The following is a 20,906-nucleotide window of genomic DNA, read 5'->3' as shown; positions in this document are numbered from 1 at the left end:
AAACCCAATTTTATTTTCTTTACTGCCTTTCCATAGTTGCACTGCTGGATCATTTATACCCATCCCTGGATGAAATATCTAGATCCCATAGATTTTTCTGGTCATTTCGAGATAATGTAAAGTTTGAGTCTATCTAAAATCACAACTTCAGTCTTCATTTCCAATTGTAGACTTAACTCAAGCCTGGAAAACTGCAGTGGTAAAAGGCAGCATAGGGGGCTTCTTCACTATTGCACCACATGTCAGGCTACCTCTTTTCTCCTTTGCTCACTTTATTGCCTCCAGAGTTGAAGCAAGAGGGCAAATAAGAAATGGGGAAGAAAAGAGGCTTTATTTGATGTGTGCACTTATTATCAGATGGTGGTTTCTCTAGATAAGCCAGATGTCCAAAGTCTAGCTCTTTCCTTTATGGGGCACAGATTAGAGTCACTCCAAATAATGAATCCACCCTACAGGCCTTTGCAGGGTGGGACCATCTTGCTCTAGGGTCCCCCAGATGGAGTATGCTCTCTCTGGCAGATCATTTATATCCCGCCCCAGTGATGCCACACTAGCCCCTATCAACTATGGTCACCTCTCCCCTTGCAGGAAGCCACAAAAAACAAAACCCTAGCCACCTGTCATAGGTGAAGGTCTTACATGGGCGATTTTCTAAAGAAATATACCACTGGCCAAAAAAATGGAAGGAAAGACAGAAGAAAGAGGAAAGAAAGAAGGAAGAGGGGAGGAAAGGGAGGGAGGGAGGAAGGGAAGAAAAAATGTTCAACATAGTCATGACAAGTGAAAATTAAAACAAGATGTCAACTTTTCCTATATTAAACTAGCAAAGATTTTAAACCGTGAAACTACTCAGTGTTGGTAAGAATGTTTATCCTCCTGGCAGGCATGTGAATTAAAACAATGTTTTCAGAAGACTGTTGGAAATACTTACTAAAGTGTTAACATATGCACACCAGGTGGTGGAGAGAGCTTTCATTCTGGAGGGCCTTGCATTCAGGCACACATCCTGAATAACAATTTCCCTGAAGGCCAAAGTGGGGACAATTCTCTGCATCCTGAGTTAGCCTCAAGGTCAGGAACATCTAGCTTTTATCAAAATGACCCAGCTGTGAACATCAGTATTGCTGAGGACACACAACTTGAACTCTAAAGGTCTCCTTTTTGTCTTGGGAGTCAGTTGTTCTGATAGTTGGACTCCCTGGCATATGCTTTGCTATTGCCAAGTAAAAATTCCACTCAGTGCTCAAAAATGGTTTGAGTTTTCCTTATCTTTCCTGAAATGCATTGTTTATTAATGAGAAAATAAGTAGTATTTTAAAATGACTGAAAAGGGCAAAAGGAAATGTTTATTTATTACCTCTAGAAAAACTGGTTTTGGATGATTAGCAACTACCCCAAAACAAAGCAAAAACCGCATATCTGTAATGATCAGGTCTGTGTTTAGTGACCTATTCTAAAGCAATCATTGGTTGCAGTTGCTGAAAAAAAATCCCTATTTATAAGGAGGCAACATTAGTCAATTCTGCCAGTTATCTCATTCAGGTAAAATATCAACGAAAAAAAGCGGGGCGGTGGGGGGAGGTCAATGACGACAAGATCTGAACAGACACCTCACCAAAGAAGATGTGCAGATGGCAAATAAGCATATGAAAAGATGCTCGCCATCATATGTCATTAGGGAATTGCAAATTAGAAAATCATGAGATATTACCCACCTACCAGAATGGCTAAAATCCAAAACACTGACAACACCAAATTCTGGCAAAGATGTGAGCAACAGAACTCTCATTCATTGCTGATGGGAATGTAAAATGGTATAGTCACTCCAGAAGACAGTTTGGCAGTTTCCTACAAAACTAAATATACTCTTGCCATACAATTCTGCAGGAGGGCTCTTCAGGTATTTACGCAAAGGAGTTAAAAATTACGTCTATACAAAAATCTTCACACAGATGTTTATAGCAGCTTTATTCATAATTGCCAAAACTCAGAAGCAGCTAAGATGTCCCTTCAGTAAATGAGCATATAAACAAACTGTGATCCATTCATATAACGAAATATTATTTAGCAGTAAAAAATGAGTGGTCAAGACACAAAAAGACAGGGAGGAAACTTAGACGCATGTCGCTAAGTGAAAAAAAGACACCCTAAAAAGTCTACATACTGTATAATTCCAGCTATATGACATTCTTGAAAAAGCAAAACTATGGAGATAGTAAGAAATCAGTAGTTGCCAGAGGCTGGGGGGAAAGGAGGGAGAAAGGGAAGAACAGATGGTGCTTGGGGGTACTTAGGGCAATGAAACTAACTATTCCGTAAGCTACTGTAATGGTGGACAGATGACATTGTACATTTGTCAAACCCATAGAATAGGCAATACAAAAGGAGAACTGTGGACCTTAATTAATAATAAAATAAATATGTAATAAGCATATAATTATAAAATAAACATGTAAATATATCATAAGAAATAATGCATCAATATTGGTGCATTAACTGTAACAGATGTACCACACTGATGCAAGATGTGAGTAATTGGAGGAAACTGTGTGTGGGAAAGTGGGGAATAGGGTACAGAGGAAGTCTCTGCTTCATTTTTCTATAAACCTAAAACTGCTATAAAAAAATATTCTGGGAGATCCCATCCTGGCTCAGTGGTTAACAAATCTGACTAGGAACCATGAGGTTGCGGGTTCCATCCCTGGCCTCATTCAGTGGGTTAAGGATCCGGTGTTGCTGTGAGCTGTGGTGTAGGTCACAGACGTGGCTAGGATCCTGTGTTGCTGTGGCTGTGGTGTAGGCCTGCGGCTACAGCTCTCATTCGACCCCTAGCCTGGGAACCGCCATATGCTGCAAGTGCGGCCCTAGAAAAAGACGAAAAAAGACCCAAAAAAAAAAAAAAAATATATATATATATATATATATATATATATAGTGTTGAGGTTCCCATCATGACTCAGCAGAAATGAAACGAATCTAAATAGCATCCACGAGGATGCATGTTCTATCCCTGGTCTCACTCAGTGGGTTAAGGATGCAGCATTGCTGTGAGCTGTGGTGTAGGCTGAAGATGCAGCTCAGATCCCGCATTGCTGTGGCTGTGGCGTGGGCCAGTGGCTACAGCTCCAATTCAACCTCTAGCGTGGGAACCTTCATATGCCGAGGGTATGGCCCTAAAAAGACAATATATATAGTCTGTTACTTAATAAAAAGAGTCAAGCCAGTTGTCTTACTGAGTTGATGTCTCAAAAAAGTAGATCCAGTATTTTGACATGGTTTTGGAATGACTATCACCTGGGGGACATTATTTTTTTTCTAGAACTTTGACTAATGACTCTGTGTGCTGATTCTGTTGTGGAAATATCCACAACGTTGCTCTGGTAAACTGGGCAATTTTCAGGACATGTGGTTAGTGAAGATGAATGGTTTCTCTTTGACGACTTGGCGTGCATTGTCCCCAGTGCCAAGTGTCTTAGGACCTGTCTCCCTTCCTGCACGCCACCCCTACACAAGCACAGCCTGCTCCTCCTAATGGGAGGTATGGGATTCTCTGTCCTGAAAACTTGGCTTCTTTGAGCTTTTTTCCTCTTTTTTTCTGTGCAAGAGAAAAAGCACTAGAACACAGCTTATTTCCTATAAAGACAGTCTGCTCCCACCCCCAGAGTGCATTCATGCTGAGCAGAGAGGTTGTAATTGTGCAAGCCTTAGAGAGGTTGTAATTGTGCAAGCCTTGGCACTGGTTAGCCTGGGTGAGTGCCCACGCTGAGAGAATATCTGTACTCAGAGTGACCTTTTATATTAATGGCCTCACAAGAAGCTGAAAGACAGGAACTTAAAGAAGGGTCAGGTAGGGGTATGGCAGTACAATATAGAATTATGGGTCCTAGGCTTCCAACCCTATGTACAGGCCACATCCTAGCTCTCCAGTAAGGCTAGGCCAGCCTGCAGGAGGCTCAGAATCCCAGGCAGCCCTCACCGTGACAGCAGACAGCAGGAGACATGTGGCATATTTCTGGAGTTGCCCCCTGAGGTCCGCCAAGCCTTTCCCAACCTTTTGGGCTGCTCTACAAAGACTCCCTGGCCATCCTGATTCTCCACCTACCCCCTCCTATAGCTGTGCAGAACTAGGTAGAACTGTTTTTTAGTTCCTTTGCCTTCTTGCCTTTCTGTAGCTCTTTTTTTTTTTTTCCCCTCTTAGCTTTCAACTTTATAGACTAAAATTGTAATTGGGAAGAGGACTCCATCCAAGAAAGGTTATCAGAGTGAGATTGGCAGGTAGACCAGGGCACGAAAGTGGTCTCTTGGCAAGTACGAGTCCCCTCAATCAGTATGAATTGAGGGCCTCCCATGTGTCAGAGTCTATACTTGACACAAAATGAAATAATGCATAAGAAAATGCCCTGCCTCCAAGAGGCCTACAGTCTGTGGGAGAGATGGATGCTAAAGAGGTGATTACCATGGTAATGCTCCAGCACCTTCATCCCCTTACATGATATTCTAGGAATTCCAGTTCCAGTATCTATGCATTGAATCATTCCCACTTGAGACAATTAGATGCAGTAGTTGAGGAGCATAGAGCTTGAGGCTGAGAACAAACAAGGGAGCTGTTATGAATGTCAGAGTTGAATTGGATGGGGTTTTGTTGCAATGTCGGGAGAGAGAGCAAGGAAACTGGGAGCCCCCCATAGGAGGGAGAAAAAAGGAGATGTTTTACCAGATTGGCTAACCTGAGGGAAGTACATGAACTTACGGACAGAGCAGAGGGATTGAGATACTTGTACAAGAGTCAGGGATTGAGATACTTTTACATAGTCAAGCTTATCAATTTTCTGAGCTATATCGAATTAGTGAGAGCTGGAAGTCAAGAGACAACAATAGCGAGATATAATATCAGAAGACCTTTAAACATTTGGGTCGCAACACAGACACAAAAGTGAATCCCTTTTAATGGGCATACCATCTATGAGAAAGTGAAATTTTCACATTTTAGTATTTCATTGGAACAGCTGAGGAAAAGAAATCCTAAAGATTTTTCTCTTAAATGGATGTTAGTCATACAATGTATATTACTGCTAATACAAAATGTCGATATCTATTTTATCAAAGATGCCATCTTTAGTATTTTGTTTTAGTGAATGTAATAACTAATGTAGTAGAGTCACGTATAACCTCCACTTGCCAATGTGCATTTTCAAATAAGGTATTAATTTCCTAACGAATTCTCTGGGGTTTCAGGCACATATGCTATGGAGTTGGAGAGAAACTTTATGGTAGGTACTGTTGGAGAACAAAGAAGGGCCAGCCATGTTTACCTGGAGAGTTCAAGGATGTCTTCTCAGGAAGTGATTTTTTTTTCAGGCTAGATCTTAAAGGATGAGATGACATTAGCCAGGAAGGAGACATCACAGCCCTTTTCACACCCTGGTCCTCCTCATGGTCTCCTCCATAAAACCATTCTGCCCTTATCAGGTTGTGTTTCCAATTTAAGAGAGTTGAGTAGGGATGTCAGAGAATAGTAGTAACGATATTAACAAACCACCTCTACCTCCATAATCTGCTTTCAGCTTCACAAAACCCTGTGAGATAAATGCAAAGAGCTTAATTTATAAATGAGGAAACTGAGGCCCAAAGGCTCTAAACACCTTACCTAAAATCATGCAGGTCTTCCAATGCTCAAAACCATGTGGTATCGATACTGGTTTGCTATTACCCTATGCATGTCAGAAAGAATACATCAATTCAGCATAAATGTGTTCTATTTTGACAAAAAAAAAAAAGACTAGATAATATTTGGAACTATTTTAGAATGGAAAAATTCATTATTTCAAATCTTAAAAAAAAATATTGACGTAAAAATGACTCCAATAAATGACGGTGAGCAAGACAAGTGGGGAGAGACAGGGCTAATGCCAGCATTACATATTTAGAGTAATATTAGTTGAACCAACTTTTGCAAACCAACACCAAGGAAAAGTAAAGAGAGCATCAGAAATCGATAACACAATTTTAGTGTTAGCTGCATTTAAGTGAGACAGCTCTGACTCACTCAACATGTGATGTCAGGCCAAGCAGGTTACAAGGGGCAAAAATGTATTTTGGGGAAAAGTTAGAAAGGGAATGATAAATTTGAATATACCGCATCTTGGTAACTCGTCCCTGTGGATGGAGATAAAAGAAATCATGAGAATTTCTTGGAACTCTGAGGAATCTCTATCCTTTCTTAAATCTTCAGGGCAGAGCATACACTGCCTTTTGTAGGAAGCCAAGACCATTTTAAAATCAATGACAATAAATGGAATATAGATGCTGGGAAGCCAGAAAGGGAGAGAATCTTAAGGACCAAACTAAGAAGATTCCTTAAAGCTCCCATGCCTTCAATCTCTGTAGGCAAGGAGTGATCTACAGCAGTATAGAAAAAGAAGGAAGTATCTAACTGCCCAAGAAAAAGAAGGAAGTATCTAATGGTTCTTAGTGGTCCAGTCCACAGTTAATAATTTTGCCATGAGGAAGGGTCTTCTGTTAGATCAACTTAATCCCTTGTTATATACAATTTGACCACCTTCTCTGTCCCTGGAGTCCCTGCTTTTTCTTTTCTCATCCTTTGTCTTCTCGATCTAACATCTATGGCAGGACTCCTTTAGCGTTGCTGTTGGGAGTCAGGGCTGACTGTTATATACATAACTGATATCACTGTTCTACTCTAGATAAGAGGCGTAATTCAACCCAGGACTCTCTAGAGCCATGTGACAGAAGGTCAGTAGAGGTTTTGTTTTATTTTGTTTGCATTTGTTGTGATCCTTGAGTGGAAGGGTACTACATCCAACAATATTCATGAATTCCTTCCCTAAGTTGTAAAAATTTCCATTGTGAATCTTACTTTTCTGACAATTCTTTTTCCCTGTGGAATTTCATGAAGCTCATATAATAGAAAAGATTGTTAGAAAGGTTCTGAGATTCCGGCAGGCCAGAGAGGATGGGCTCCGGGTCAAAGATATGTGCACACTCCTTGATTTATAGCTAAATTTACAGCAGGTTCTGAGGCGATATCTTCCAAGTACAGGAAGGCGTCCTGGGGAAGAAGAAACTTGAGAAATGGGTACTTTGCTTCCTCAGAGTGAACCGAGCTTAAGTCACTGCTGGCTCCCAGTGTGCTTCCAGCTGTAAAGTGGCTGCAAAAGGCCACAGCAAGTTAACTGAATCAGTAACTGCCCGGGTCATTGAGCCAGTGAGCTCAGTCCTCACAATGCCTCTGGGCTGACAGACAGGGCCAGCAGGGAACTGTAACCATGGGCCACATGGCACTTTACTTTCTTTGCCATTTTTTTTCCTTCTTTCTTTTACTTTTTAGGGCCACAGATGTGGCACGTGGATGTTCCCAGGCTAGGGGTCGAATCGGAGCTGCAGCTGCCACAGCAGGGCTGGATCTGAGCCACATCTGCAACTTACACCACAGCTCACAGCAGCGACAGATCCTTAACCCACTGAGCAAGACCAGGGATCGAACCCGTGTCCTCATGGTTACTACCTGGGTTCATTACCACTGAGCCATGATGGGAGCTCCACGCATCTCTTTACTTTCTAAGCTGTTCAGGGTTCCCCTCTTCAACACCCTTTTCTTAGATAACCAAGGCCTTGGGCTATCATGAAATAACCAATTTTCTTTGAAATTCATTCTTTCTTTTTCCATAGAAAGGGGCGAACCCACCCACATGTGTGGTTGAGGTGCTTAGGAGGCTGGGAGTGACTCATCTCCACTGTAAAATGAAGTGTTTTGCAAGATATGAAATACTGTTGTTCAACAAGAAAAACCCTAGGTTGTTTATTCTCTTTCACTTTATTGAATTTTTTTTTAATACAGAAGTTATCCATGCTTGTTATTACAAATCAGACAGAGAGGAAGACAGGAGGAAGACATCTGGGTCCCCACCGCTTCCCGACCTATCATCACCCTGTGCTAAGGTCTGTCCCAGCCTGGCTGCGTCCTTTCACGTTTTTCTCAGTGTTTCTACACACAGACCTCAGCGCGGCAACGGATATCAGTCCAGCTCTTCTGTGGGTTGTATCCAACTGCCTCAGTTTGAAATCAGGTTTCTAATATTTCCTTCATCCAATGTACGTCCAATGCGCTCAGTGTTCCTAGAGCCACTCTTACCCAACCTGCTGGGGAAACAGGATGAAAAATGGTGAAGGAGACGCAGGCCAGGGATGGGCTCCTGGGGTTAGTGCTCTCTGCTTTGAGGGACCAGCGGTCAAATAAGTCTCGTCACTGAGTCCTTGTCTGGTCTGAGCTTGCTGAAGGTGTGAGGATTGACACAATGAGATATCTGCGTTGACTCTGGTGCAAAAAGCAGAATCTAGAGACTTCTGAACAAGCAGGAGAGGGTGGTTGTTCCCCTTTGACAGCTGGTTCCGGAATATTCTGCGACAGTGAGTGGATTATTCAGGACTCTGACTTCTCCTCGGCCTCCTGCTGAGACAGTGTCAGGGCTCATTAGCACTTCCACTAGAGGCGAGCCCTTGCTGGGAGGAGGTGAGAGCAGTCAATTCTGCCACTCATTAGCGACTCTGGACAGAGTGGTGGGAAGATTGAAGCTATTGGCAAAGTAAGAGCCTGCTTCTCTGGGGGCACATTTAGCCATTCTAGTCCTTCCGCCATCAGCAGGTCACCCAGAGTTGACTGTCTGCTGGTCTCACGGAGCAGCAAACATGACAGTAGTTTTTTTAAAGTATTAGTTACTTTATGTAATGTGAATCGCCAATATTGTGATCTTCCAGGTAATGGTGACACTGCAGGAGGAAACGTATCTCGTATAAATCAGACACCACAACCATCCTAGTTGTTCTTATTGTCCTGGACTAAAAAGTAGATTGTGGGTTTTGTTGATTTTTTGGTTTTTTTAAGGCCGCACCCACGGCATATGGAAGTTCCCAGTCTAAGGGTAAGGAGGAGCTGCAGCTGCCAGTCTACATCACAGCCACAGCAACACCAGATCCACATCTGTGACCTACACCACAGTTCAAGGCAATGCTGGATTCTTTACCCACTGAGCGAGACCAGGGATCTAACCTGCATCCTCATGGATACTAGTCAGATTTATTTCCATTGAGCCACACAGAAACTCCTGGATTGTGTTTAAAAACAGTTTGGGTGGCTTTGTATGGAAGGATAGTGGTTTATTCACAAATGCCCCATGAGGGTCTCCTCTGATCAGCCTAACTTGATATTTGTACTATATTTTTACAGGTTACAAAACATTTTGATGTAGCCTTCAATTCTGACTGACTCAATCAGGTCATGACTTTTCTAATCTCTATCTCACTGATAACTGAAAATCATAGAAGTTAGCCCAAGGTCACATCAAGTCTGGAGCCATTTCCCTGACCCCAAAGTATGCAGGAATATACAGGAGCTTAACAAATGATGAAAGGAAGAGACTCTCTTAACATCGATTGATGAAGTGGGGAATGAAAGTGCCACAAAGGAGATCAAAGCCTACCCCTGTACTCTTAAGGTGAATATTAAACCTCAGTAAGATTGGTCAGCAAGTGTGCAGATGTCCCAGGAGAAAAGTTCTTGTCTGGTCACGGAAGGAATTCGGAGACAAGATGGGAATTGAGGAAGTAAAGTGAGGATTTATTTAAGTGAGAAATACACCCCCAGAGGGGAGGCAGGCAGACAGGTGAGTAGCTGCCCTGGGTTTCTTTGGCAAGCCTGTTATAAGGGGCATACAAATGAAGGGATGGAATATTCATTGGGGAAGGAGGGGTTTGGGGGTCATATTCCCTGATTTTCATCCCAGCTCCACTTCCCAAAGGGAGGAAGGATTTTTGTCCTTATTTAGCCTTGATTAGAAGTGTCATGGCGTCAGGGCATAATGGGAACTTATCTGCAAGGCTAATTTTATTGTAACGGGAGCATAATGAGCAACATGTTATATTCAGACACTGGAGATTCCTGCCTTTTCCCACCTTTCTTTCTTTGCCTCCAGGACACTCATCACCCACAATGTGTAGTTTCCTGTCCATCTGGAGGTTTCTGCTTTTCTTTATCCGCCCTCCTGTTTACAAGATGCATAGTTTCCAGCCACCTGGCCAATGCCCTCCCTCTCTGCACATACCTGGTTTCTACCTGCTGTAACACAGGTGAAGTGTTGAAACTAGGTAGGAAGTATTTTTATTCCTGTCTAGTCATCTTTGGGATTTTGACTTGTCTTGATAAAATGAGGCTACTTGTGCTACAACGTGAACCTTGAAGATACTATGCCAAGTGAAAGAAGCCAGGCACAGAAGGACACATATTGTCTGATTCCACTTGGCTGAGGTGTCTAGAGCAGTCAAATTCTAGCAAAAAGTAGAACAGAGGTTACCAGGAGCTGGTTGAGGGGGAAATGAGGAGTTGCTGTTTAATGTGTACAGAGTTTCAGTTTGGGGTGATGGAAAAGTCCTGGAAATGGGTAATGGCGGTGGCTGCACAACACTGTGAATGTACTGGATGCCTGTACTTAATGGACCGTACACTTAAAACTGCAAAATGGTAAGGTTTTTTTTTTCCCCCTGCTGTACAGCATGGGGATCAAGTTATTCTTACATGTATACATTTTTCCCCCACCCTTTGTTCTGTTGCAATGTAAGTATCTAGACATAGTTCTCAATGCTACTCAGCATTCTAAGTTGTATCTGATAACCCCAAGCTCCTGATCCCTCCCACTCCCTCCCTCTCCCCCTGGGCGGCCACAAGTCTATTCTCCAAGTCCATGATTTTCTTTCCTGTGGAGATGTTCATTTGTGCTGGATATTAGATTCCAGTTATAAGTGATATCATATGGTATTTGTCTTTGTCTTTCTGGCTCATTTCACTCAGGATGAGATTCTCTAGTTCCATCCATGTTGCTGCAAATGGCATTATTTTGTTCTTTTTTATGGCTGAGTAGTATTCCATTGTTAATATATACCACATCTTCCTAATCCAATCATCTGTCGATGGACATTTGGGTTGCTTCCATGTCCTGGCTATTGTGAATAGTGCTGCAATGAACATGCGGGTGCATGTGTCTCTTTTAAGTAGAGTTTTGTCTGGATAGATGCCCAAGAGTGGGATTGCGGGGTCATATGGAAGTTCTATGTATAGATTTCTAAGGTATCTCCAAACTGTTCTCCATAGTGGCTGTACCAGTTGACATTCCCACCAACAGTGCAGGAGGGTTCCCTTTTCTCCACAGCCCCTCCAGCACTTGTGATTTGTGGATTTATTAATGATGGCCATTCTGACTGGTGTGAGGTGGTATCTCATGGTAGTTTTGATTTGCATTTCTCTTATACTCAGTGATGTTGAGCATTTTTTCGTGTGATTGTTGGCCATCTGTATATCTTCTTTGGAGAAATGTCTATTCAGGTCTTTTGCCCATTTTTCCATTGATTGATTGGCTTTTTTTGCTGTTGGGTTGTATAAGTTGTTTATCTATTCTAGAGATTAAGCCCTTGTCCGTTGCATCATTTGAAACTATTTTCTCCCATTCTGTAAGTTGTCTTTTTGTTTTCTTTTGGGTTTCCTTTGCTGTGCAAAAGCTTTTCAGTTTGATGAGGTCCCGTGGGTTTATTTTTGCTCTAATTTCTATTGCTTTGGGAGACTAACCTGAGAAAATATTCATGATGTTGATGTCAGAGAGTGTTTTGCCTATGTTCTCTTCTAAGAGTTTGATGGTGTCTTGTCTTAGGTTTAAGTCTTTCAGCCATTTTGAGTTTATTTTCGTGCATGGTGTGAGGGTGTGTTCTAATTTCATTGCTTTGCATGCAGCTGTCCGGGTTTCCCAGCAATGCTTGCTGAATAGACTTTCTTTTTCCCACAAAATGGTTTTATGTTATGTAGATTTTATCATAATTTAAAAAAAAAATTTAAATATGGTTTCTCTAATGCATAAGCTTTAATTTGGGGATTCTTCACAAATCATCATCTATATCAACCTGCCATGTAAAGGAGTGGAACTATTTCCTTTTCTGGTTGAGGAAATGCTTTGATTTTCAAATATTTTCCTCAACTTTGTTTTTTTATTTTTATCTTTTGTTTTGTTTCTGTTTTTAAGTTCAGGCTAAAAAAATGCTCTTTGGAATTTGCAGAATTACAGGTAGTTCCTCTCAGGGTAACCATTTCTTTAAGTGATCAATTTTGGTATTAAAACAAAAAATTGCTGTTAGAATATGAAGTGAAATTTCCACATTATTAAAAACACCTCTTTCATTAAGAACTTACCAAGTTTGGAGACACTTTAATAAATACCTAAGGAGAAACTGGAGGCACCACAACTTAGGGTTTGGAAAATTGTTTGTTTCTTGTATTATTCAATTCCCATTTTTGCTAATCTACCAAACTGATATTTTAAACCAGAATGCATGATTTCTAACTGTGTTTGTGTGTTTCATTTTCCTGTGCAGAATTCTGGAAGAAAGGATTTGTAAAGACTGTCAGGAAGAATCACCAAAGATTTGGAAATGGGCAAAAATATCACAAATGTCCTTTCAGTGATGTGCCGGGCACTGTTTAGTGGACCCCCTCTCTCTCTAACGATCAGGCAATTTCACAACCTGATTGTAGAAGTTAATGAAAACTGAGAGTGACGGAAATGGTTCTTATACGTGGCAATGCAAAGGAATATTGTCCGGTGAGGCTATAGTTGTTTCTGCATGCATGTATCTGTCTGTGCCTGTGTTCTTCAAGATGATTTGTATCTTTTTGAAAGTTATAGCTTAGCTGCACTCAGGTAGGGCTGCCAAAACTAGCAAATAAAAATCCAGCACACCCAAAAATATTTTTATTTCAGATAAAAAACAAATTCTTAACATAGGTATGTCCCATACACTATTGTATAAAACATACTAAAAATTTGTACTTACTTATACTAAAAATGTAGTTGTTGCTTATCTGAAATTAAAATTAACTGAGTGCCCTGTATTTTATTTGGCAACCCTGCATTCAGGGAGTCAATCTGCTGCCCCAGGGTAACACTGATAATAGTTAAAGTGAAAAAAAGCTAATGTATAAATAGTGTACCAGAGGCTTTGCTAAGCACTTTTATCTTCCCAACCACTTACAAGATGGGTACCATTATATGCATTTTATAGTAAGGTAACCAAAGTTCATAGAAATTAAGTGCCCAATATCTCACAGTTAGACAGTGGTAGATCTCTGGTTCCACAGTGTCTGCCCTTTACCGTCATGTAACATTGCCTCACCCACCCTCTCTGGAGGTACTAAAGCAGTGGAGGGATGGCTGTCCATCAAAGGGTGATGAGGGTTGGACAGAAGAGATGCCTAGACTCTCCTTCAATTTAACTATTCTGTCATGTGAAGCTTTGCATTCTGTCCTTTCTTCAGTGTATTGTTTCCGTTCAGTGTGTTTTGAGGATCACAACTCTGTCTTTGACCTCTTGTGTTCATAGAATACCTCTCAGATATTGTTCAGTATACCTGGTAGATAAAGAGACTCTGAGTAGTTGGAGAGATAAGAATGTGTACGTGTGTGTGTGCACATGTGCATGCATTTTGCATAAAGAAACATAGGAAAGATAATCAGAAACTAGTGAAATTGGTTACCTACAAGAGATGGGTAGAAGAGAGTAGAAAATGTGTAGGAGGGAGTAACACTTCTCTGAGTATAACATTTTATCTAGTTTTGATTTTGATATTTACAAATGATGCTAATGTTCATTTTTAACTAAACCCACAAAGATGGGAGTTGAGGAAAATTGAATTCAAATAGAAACAATGACTGGGTTTCAAGTAAATAATGTAATCACACAGAAGAGAAATAAAGAACTAATTCAATTAATTTTTGAAGGCAGTATTTTAACTATTACCTCTTCAGTCTAAAGATAAAAAGATATGCAAACAAAACTTAATATATATGTTATTGGCTGAAGTAAGGATGTGGATTCTGAAATTATTTTGTGCAAATTGTAGAACTGAGCAAAAACATAAATATTTTGATTTGGATGGAGGATTCAGAATTCTCAGTAAGTGAGAAGGAAGACACGAATATAGAGCAGGGAAAAGCTAAGATTTTTTTTTTTTTTTTTGTGTGTGTGTGTGTGTATGTGTCTTTTTGCCATTTCTTGGGCTGCTCCCTCGGCATATGGAGGTTCCCAGGCTAGGGGTCTAATCAGAGCTGTAGCCACCGGCCTACGCCAGAGCCACAGCAACGCTAGATCCCAGCCGAGCCTGCAACCTACACCACAGCTCACGGCAACGCCGGATCCTTAACCCACTGAGTAAGGCCAGGGATTGAACCGGAAACCTCATGGTTCCTAGTCAGATTTGTTAACCACTAAGCCACGACAGGAACTCCGCTAAGAAGATTTTTTTGGATTGAGATTCATGGTTGGTTTGGGATTTGCAGTTACTGTTGGCTCTGACCATTGAAGGGGCAGTGACAGCTCTGTGACAATAAGTACAGATCTTGATTCCTAAATACTATTTCCCACCGGAAGGGGCCTGGACTTCTTGGAGAGATTGTTGACTCCAGGGAGGGCATCTTATTATTCTTTAAAGTAAGAATGCTCGGGGATTTCCTGTCGTGGCTAAACGAACGGAAATGAATCTGACTAGTATCCACGGAAATGAATCTGACTGGTTGGTATCCACTGAGCAAGGCCAGTCAGTGGGTTAAGGATCCTGCGTTGCCATGAGCTAGGTGTGGGTAGCATATGCAGCTCAGACCTGACGTTGCTGTGGCTGTGTCATAGGCCAGCAGCCACAGCTCTGATTCGATCCCTAGCCTGGGAACCTACCTATGCCACAGGTGCGGCCCTAAAAAAGAAAAAAAAAAAAAAAAAAGAAAGTAAGAATGTTCATAAAATGATAGGAACATGCTGCAAGAACACAGTAAACATTTTGAAGGGATTCCTGGTGTCCAAATCTATGACAATTTGAGTATCAAAATAAATAAGAATAACGATGGATTTTTAAACCCTGAAAAAAAATAAAATTTTATTAATTGATATTTAGACTGAATAAATAAATGAGGAACAGGGGAAGGCTCATCTTTAGAAACCCAACCAGTAGATGTAGAATGGATGACAGAATTCAAAAATCAACAATTTGCAACATCATGGTACTAATTGATTCAAGCAAGCATCATCAATGAAAGCCTCAAAAATCTCTCCCCAGAGATAACTTATTAATTGCAAAGGGAAAAATAATAAAACTTTGTAGTGGAAACATTCGGCTGACACCACTGTAACCAAGTGACCAGTTAACATCGCCAATAATGAAACACGCCCATATCAGTGTGTTTTCTGATGCAATGCATTGAGAAGGACACAGCCTTGCTTATGTTGTAATCCTGCCAAACATGCATGACCTGAATGTAATCATCCAGAAACATCAAATGAGTCCAAATCGGGGACATTCTATAAAACAACTGGACTGCATTCATCAAAATTGTCAATGTCACAAAAGGCAAAGAATAATTTTGAAAATTTTCCAGATTAAATGAAATAAAAACCATGACAACCACATGTAATGCATAATCCTGAATTAGATCTTGAATTGGGAGAAAATAAGAGACCTTATTGGGCAATTGGCGAAATTGGAATATAGCCTATATATTGGATAATATTGTGTTAAATAAAGCTCCTGAAATTGTCCATTATACTGTGGTTGTGAGGAGAATGTCCTTGTTTTAGGAGATATATGCCAAAATATTTAGGGATGAAGAGGAAAAAATCATGCAATTTCCTTTTATAAAGTTTATCAATAATCATAACAATTAGAGAGAGTGAGAGATGCCAAAGTGTTAATAGGTGACTAAACGAAGTGTGTATGGGAAGACAGTGTATAATTTCTGCAACTTTTCTATAAGTTTGAAGAACTTTATTTTTCTAGCCATGCCTGCAGCATATGGAAGTTCCTGGACCAGAAGTCAAATTGGAGCTCCAGCTGCAGCCTATGCCACAGCTTGTAGCAATGCTGGATCCTTCACTCACTGAGTATCCATATCCTCAGAGAGACAACATCGGGTCCTTAACCTGCTGAGCCACAACAAGAACTCCTGAAACACTTTTTTAAATTAAAGAAAAAATTTTAAGTTTTCTGATTCTCTAACCTCTCCATTGGAAAGATGAGGATTAGACACTAGAATTTAAGGTGTGGAATTGCCAAAGCATTAGGCTGGGGGGCGATGGGGCAGTTAGCAGGGCACTAGAGACCCCTTTCCCAGATTAGTGTCCGGGGACTTGGTCCCCCCAGCTGCATTGGATTGAGTCATCCAGGTGACCAGTAAGACCTCTGAGAAGAGAAAGCTATTTTCCACAAAGTTTGAACCAGAAATCCAGGAGTCACTGTCAACTCCATTCTCGCACTCACTCAAGTAATCACCAAATTGTATTGATGTTTTTTTTCTTTTTTCTCTTTCTTTTTTTCATTATAATGCAAACTCATGCCCTCCCCTCAGTGTCCTCTGCCAAGGTCCTAAATTCCTTGCCCACATTTTCGTGTCACCTCCTAACCTTCAGTGGGACTCCTCCAATCCATCCTTCCCACCTCAACCAGGTGCCAAGTGAATGAAGCCTGGCTGTTGGTAGGGCTTTCACGAGTGCAGCGGTCTTGCAGCTATTGCTCAGTTTTAATCCCTGACCTGGAAACTTCCACATGCCATGGGGTGGCCATGAGAAGGAAGGAAGGAAGGAGTAAAAGATGTGGCAGATAAAGGTACAAATACCTGTTGCTGAGTGAAGCTAAGCTGGAGGATGTGGTTTGGGTCTGTCAACCAGAAGGTGAGACTCCACCTCCCCAGAGGCCAGGAAGCAAAGGGGCTGACAACATCCAGGTTTGTGCTTAAGGAAAATCTCTCCTGCAGAACCCCATGAGTGGAAAGATGCACCCTCTCTAACATACTCTGGGCTATGGCATGCCTGTGTACAAAGCTTCCCCTTTTCTATTTGCCTACTTTCTGCACCAATCTAAATGTCACTCCCTTTAAGAAGTCTTTACCAAGTGCTATGGGCTGAATTGTGTTCCCCCTAAATTCATATGTGGAAGCCCTAACACTGAATATGATGGAATTTGGAGATGGGGCCTTTGGGAGGTAATTAGGATTAGATGAGGTCATAAGGGTGGGGCCCTCAAGATGGGATTAGTGTCCTTATAAGAAAAGACCACAGGAGTTCTCATGTGGCACAGAAGAAACAAATCTGACTAGGAAAGATGAAGTTGCAGGTTCCATCCCTGGCCTTGCTCAGTGGGTTAAGGATCCGGTGTTGCCCTGAGCTGTGGTGTAGGTCACAGATGTGGCTTGGATCTGGCATTGCTGTGGCTCTGGCATAGGCCAGTAGCAACAGCTCCAATTAGACCCCTAGCCTGGGAACCTCCATATGCCTCGGGTGTGGCCCTAAAAAACAAAAGAAAAAAAAAGAAGAAAAAAAAAAAGGCCACAGATCTTACTCCCTTGCTCTCTCTCTCCCTCCCACCCTCCCTTCCTCCCTCCCTCTTCCTCTTCCTTTCTTCCCCTAAGAATGCACAAAGAATGCTCAGAAAGAAGGCAGTTGTCTACAAGGAAGAAGAAAGGCCTCACCAGAACCCAACCATGCTGGTACCTGGATCTCCAACTCCCAGCCGCCAGAACTGTGAGAAAATAAATTGTTGTTCAAGTCACCCAGTCTATATAATTTATTACCAGCCCAAACCGACTATTACAATGAACACATTCCAAATAAAGTTAATCACATCTTCCTCATTACTACCTCCTTCCATTAAACGTTATTTCTTTTATCAAAGTCAAACACTTACATCATTTTAAAAGTCAAATGCAGAGTTCCTGTCGTGGCTCAGTGGTTAATGAATCCACTAGGAACCACGAGGTTGCAGGTTCAATCCCTGGCCTTGCTCAGTGGGTTAAGGATCTGGAGTTGCCATGAGCTGTGGTGTAGGTCAAAGATGTAGCTCAGATCCCGCATTGCTGTGGCTCTGGCGTAGGCCGGTGTCTACAGCTCTGATTAGATCCCTAGCCTGGGGACCTCCATATGCAGTGGGAGCAGCCCTAGAAAAGGCAAAAAGACAAAATAAATAAAAACAAAAGTCGAATGGTAATACAAAGCTTGTAATAAAATTAGTAGTCTGTGGCTCTTCCTGAATTCCTAGCTTGAGCCCAGCTCCCCAGGGGAAAAAAAAAAAAGCATTTTCAGTTATTCCAATTATTTGAGTTGGGGACCCACTGAGTGGAAGTACAACTATAGCACTCTTCCCTGATTTATCAATTTTATACATTAACTATTGACTTCCTCTTATTAGGAGTTAGCATTCTGATAGCTGCCATCATCTGCCCTGCTTGCAGCCTTCAATACAGTGATGTTCAGTGTTTATATTATTTTGATCACAAGTTTGTCCTTCACTGCCAACCCAAATAGTATAATACAATTCTGTTTCTTTTCTTATTTTCCCAGATATTAATTGCTTTGTTTTTTTTAATTTAGTTTTTTATATCAGTATCACAATTTTTTTTTCTTTTTACTGCCAGACTTGCAGCATATGGAAGTTCCCAGGCCAGGGATTGAATTGGAGCTGTAGCTGCCGGCCTATGCCACAGCCACACCAACTTGGGATCTGAGCTGCATCTGCAAACTACACTGCAGCCTGAGGCAATGCCAGATCCTTAACCCACTGAACGAGGTCAAGGATAGAACCTGCATCCTCCGGGACACTAAGTCGGGTTCTTAACCTGCTGAGCTATAATGGGAACTCTACAAATTCTTCAACAGAACTATAAAACTCCTCTGAATGCTATTTTCCATATATTAAATCATCAGCTACCTCATTATTTGTTTCTGCTATCATATGTTTAATCCTGATGAGTTTTATATCATTCTCCCAACATTCCTTTTTTTCCTCTTTTTGGTCCTCTGCTTCTAGGTTTAGGGCTTTGTGCACATGATGTAGATGAATTCTCTCAACATCTCTGCAAGATAGTTATTACCCTCAGTTTGTAATGGTAAGGAAATGGAGGTTCAGAGAGGTGAAGTAACTAACTGAAGGCCACACAACTGATATAATCCAGAGCTACGTTTTACTTTGTTTTCTTTTTTTTTTTAATTATGGTTAAAAACCCCACAAAATATGACATCTACCCTCTTAACAATTTTAGTGTAGGTGTTCCTGTCATGGTTCAGTGGTTAACGACTCTGACTAGGAACCATGAGGTTTCGGGTTCAATCCCTGGCCTCGCTCAGTGGTGTAGGTCGCAGATGTGGCTCAGATCCTGTGTGGCTGTGGCTGTGGTGTAGGTCTGCGGCTACAGCTCCAATTCGACCCCTAGCCTGGGAACCTCCATATGCCTCGGGTGTGGCCCCAGAAAAGACAAAAAAAAAAAATTTAGTGTAGACTACAGTATAATTAGCCACATCTACATTGTACAGCAAATCTCTACAACTTTTTCATTTTGCATGACTGGAACTCTATGCCCACTGAACAGCAACTCCTCTCATTTCTCCTTCCCTCCAGGCCCTGGCGACCACCATTCTTTCTGCTTCTATGATTTTGATTACACTAGATACCTCATAAAAGTGGAATTATGCAGTCTTTATCCTTCTGTGACCGGCATATTTCTCTTAGCTTAATGTCCTCAAGGTTCATTTATATTGCAGCAGGTGACAGGGTTTCCTCCTCTTTTCAGGCTGAAAAAATAATTCAATTGTATGTAGTATATATATTTTCTTTATGCATTTATTTGTTTATGGACATTTAGTTGTTTCCACTTCTTGGCCATTGTGAATAGCATGCCTTTTTAACAGGAGGCTCTTCTTGGTTTGGGGCTGCGTTCTCTCCAAAGCTATTAGGCTTTTTGGTTTTAGTTTTCCTGTTTTCTCTTTTTGCCATGTACTTATTTTGATTTCTACTTTTCATGTTAAAAACCTTCTGATGCCTGGGGATGTGGTTCACTAAACACTAAAAGGCTGAAGTTCTGTGTGCATGGGGGGAAAGGTTTGTCCACGTACGCATGAACTTTAGGGTGGGGATCTGAAAGGTCAGAAGATGATTCAGGGCTGACTTGGATTTCTTCTTTCCTTCCCCAGCCCCAAATGCCATCTGTCAGTATATACATATCCTTTTGTAGGGGCCATTCATCTTCTCCAGAGAACATCTACTAGTCTCCCACCTGAGGCCTCTGCACCTGCTGTCAGCCTCCTGGCAGTGGGGACAGAGGAAGAGGACAGAGAGCCGCATGGTTCAGATGTCAGTGTTCACTTTCAGAACCACACTCTGCCCCAGCCTCTGCCATGACCGCAGCCCCTCTAGGTGCAGCTCTCCAACAATAAATCTCCTACTTGGGGGAAGAGGGAGCCTCTTGGCAGTTTCAGTTGCTGAGTGACCTGGGATCTCACTTCTCCTCCAATAGGATTTCAACCAAACCTCTTGTCTTGCACCTTGTCCCCACTGCCACCTCCCATAGCGCAGGTATCTCCAATTCCCCATGCTCTGTAAGCACTTGGTGGTCAGATTTCTCTCTTCCTCTCCGGCCTCTATTTTCCATCCTACCAAATCTGATGACATTTCTCCTGTGTTGTAGTCTCTTCCCCAATTCTCTGTGTCCTTTGGGGTTTATGCATATTTAGTCTTAATTCCTTTATTCTCATTTCGGTGCTGTTTCAGGAGGGAGCAGAAATAAACATCCACGTTCATCCACAGCGTTTCATTGGAAGGTCACTTCATGCTCTAAGATGCTGCTGTACTGCACTTATGCTCTAATCCATTGTGATTTGTCCCCCTTCCCTGTGGACCATGGCTTTCCTGAGGGCAGCATCCTCTGAATCCCCAGCCCCTAACATAGAGAGCATGCAGTAATTATTATCAGGTTGAATAGAACTTTTTTTTCTTTTTTTTCTTTTTATAGCCACACCTGTGGCACATGGAAGTTCCCAAG

The 20,906-nt window shown here is 41.7% G+C and overlaps 1 long non-coding RNA gene across 1 annotated transcript; it reads left to right on the top strand.

The window, feature by feature from the left end:
• Positions 1 to 7,233: 7,233 nt before the first annotated feature.
• Positions 7,234 to 17,644, top strand: LOC146406152 (uncharacterized). The gene is made up of 5 exons (XR_014831667.1): positions 7,234 to 7,959; positions 9,245 to 9,680; positions 9,990 to 10,161; positions 12,430 to 12,656; positions 17,505 to 17,644. It is a non-coding gene; the product is annotated as an uncharacterized LOC146406152 (long non-coding RNA).
• Positions 17,645 to 20,906: the final 3,262 nt, after the last annotated feature.

The sequence above is a fragment of the Sus scrofa genome, chromosome 1 (assembly GCF_054392235.1).
Source record: "Sus scrofa isolate SSC_HxYL_T2T_F1_AM1 chromosome 1, Sscrofa_HxYL_maternal_Yorkshire_Landrace_v2.0, whole genome shotgun sequence".
Lineage (NCBI taxonomy): Eukaryota > Metazoa > Chordata > Mammalia > Artiodactyla > Suidae > Sus > Sus scrofa.
Note: the sequence above shows the minus strand (reverse complement) of the source record. Positions and strands in the feature narration are given on the sequence as shown.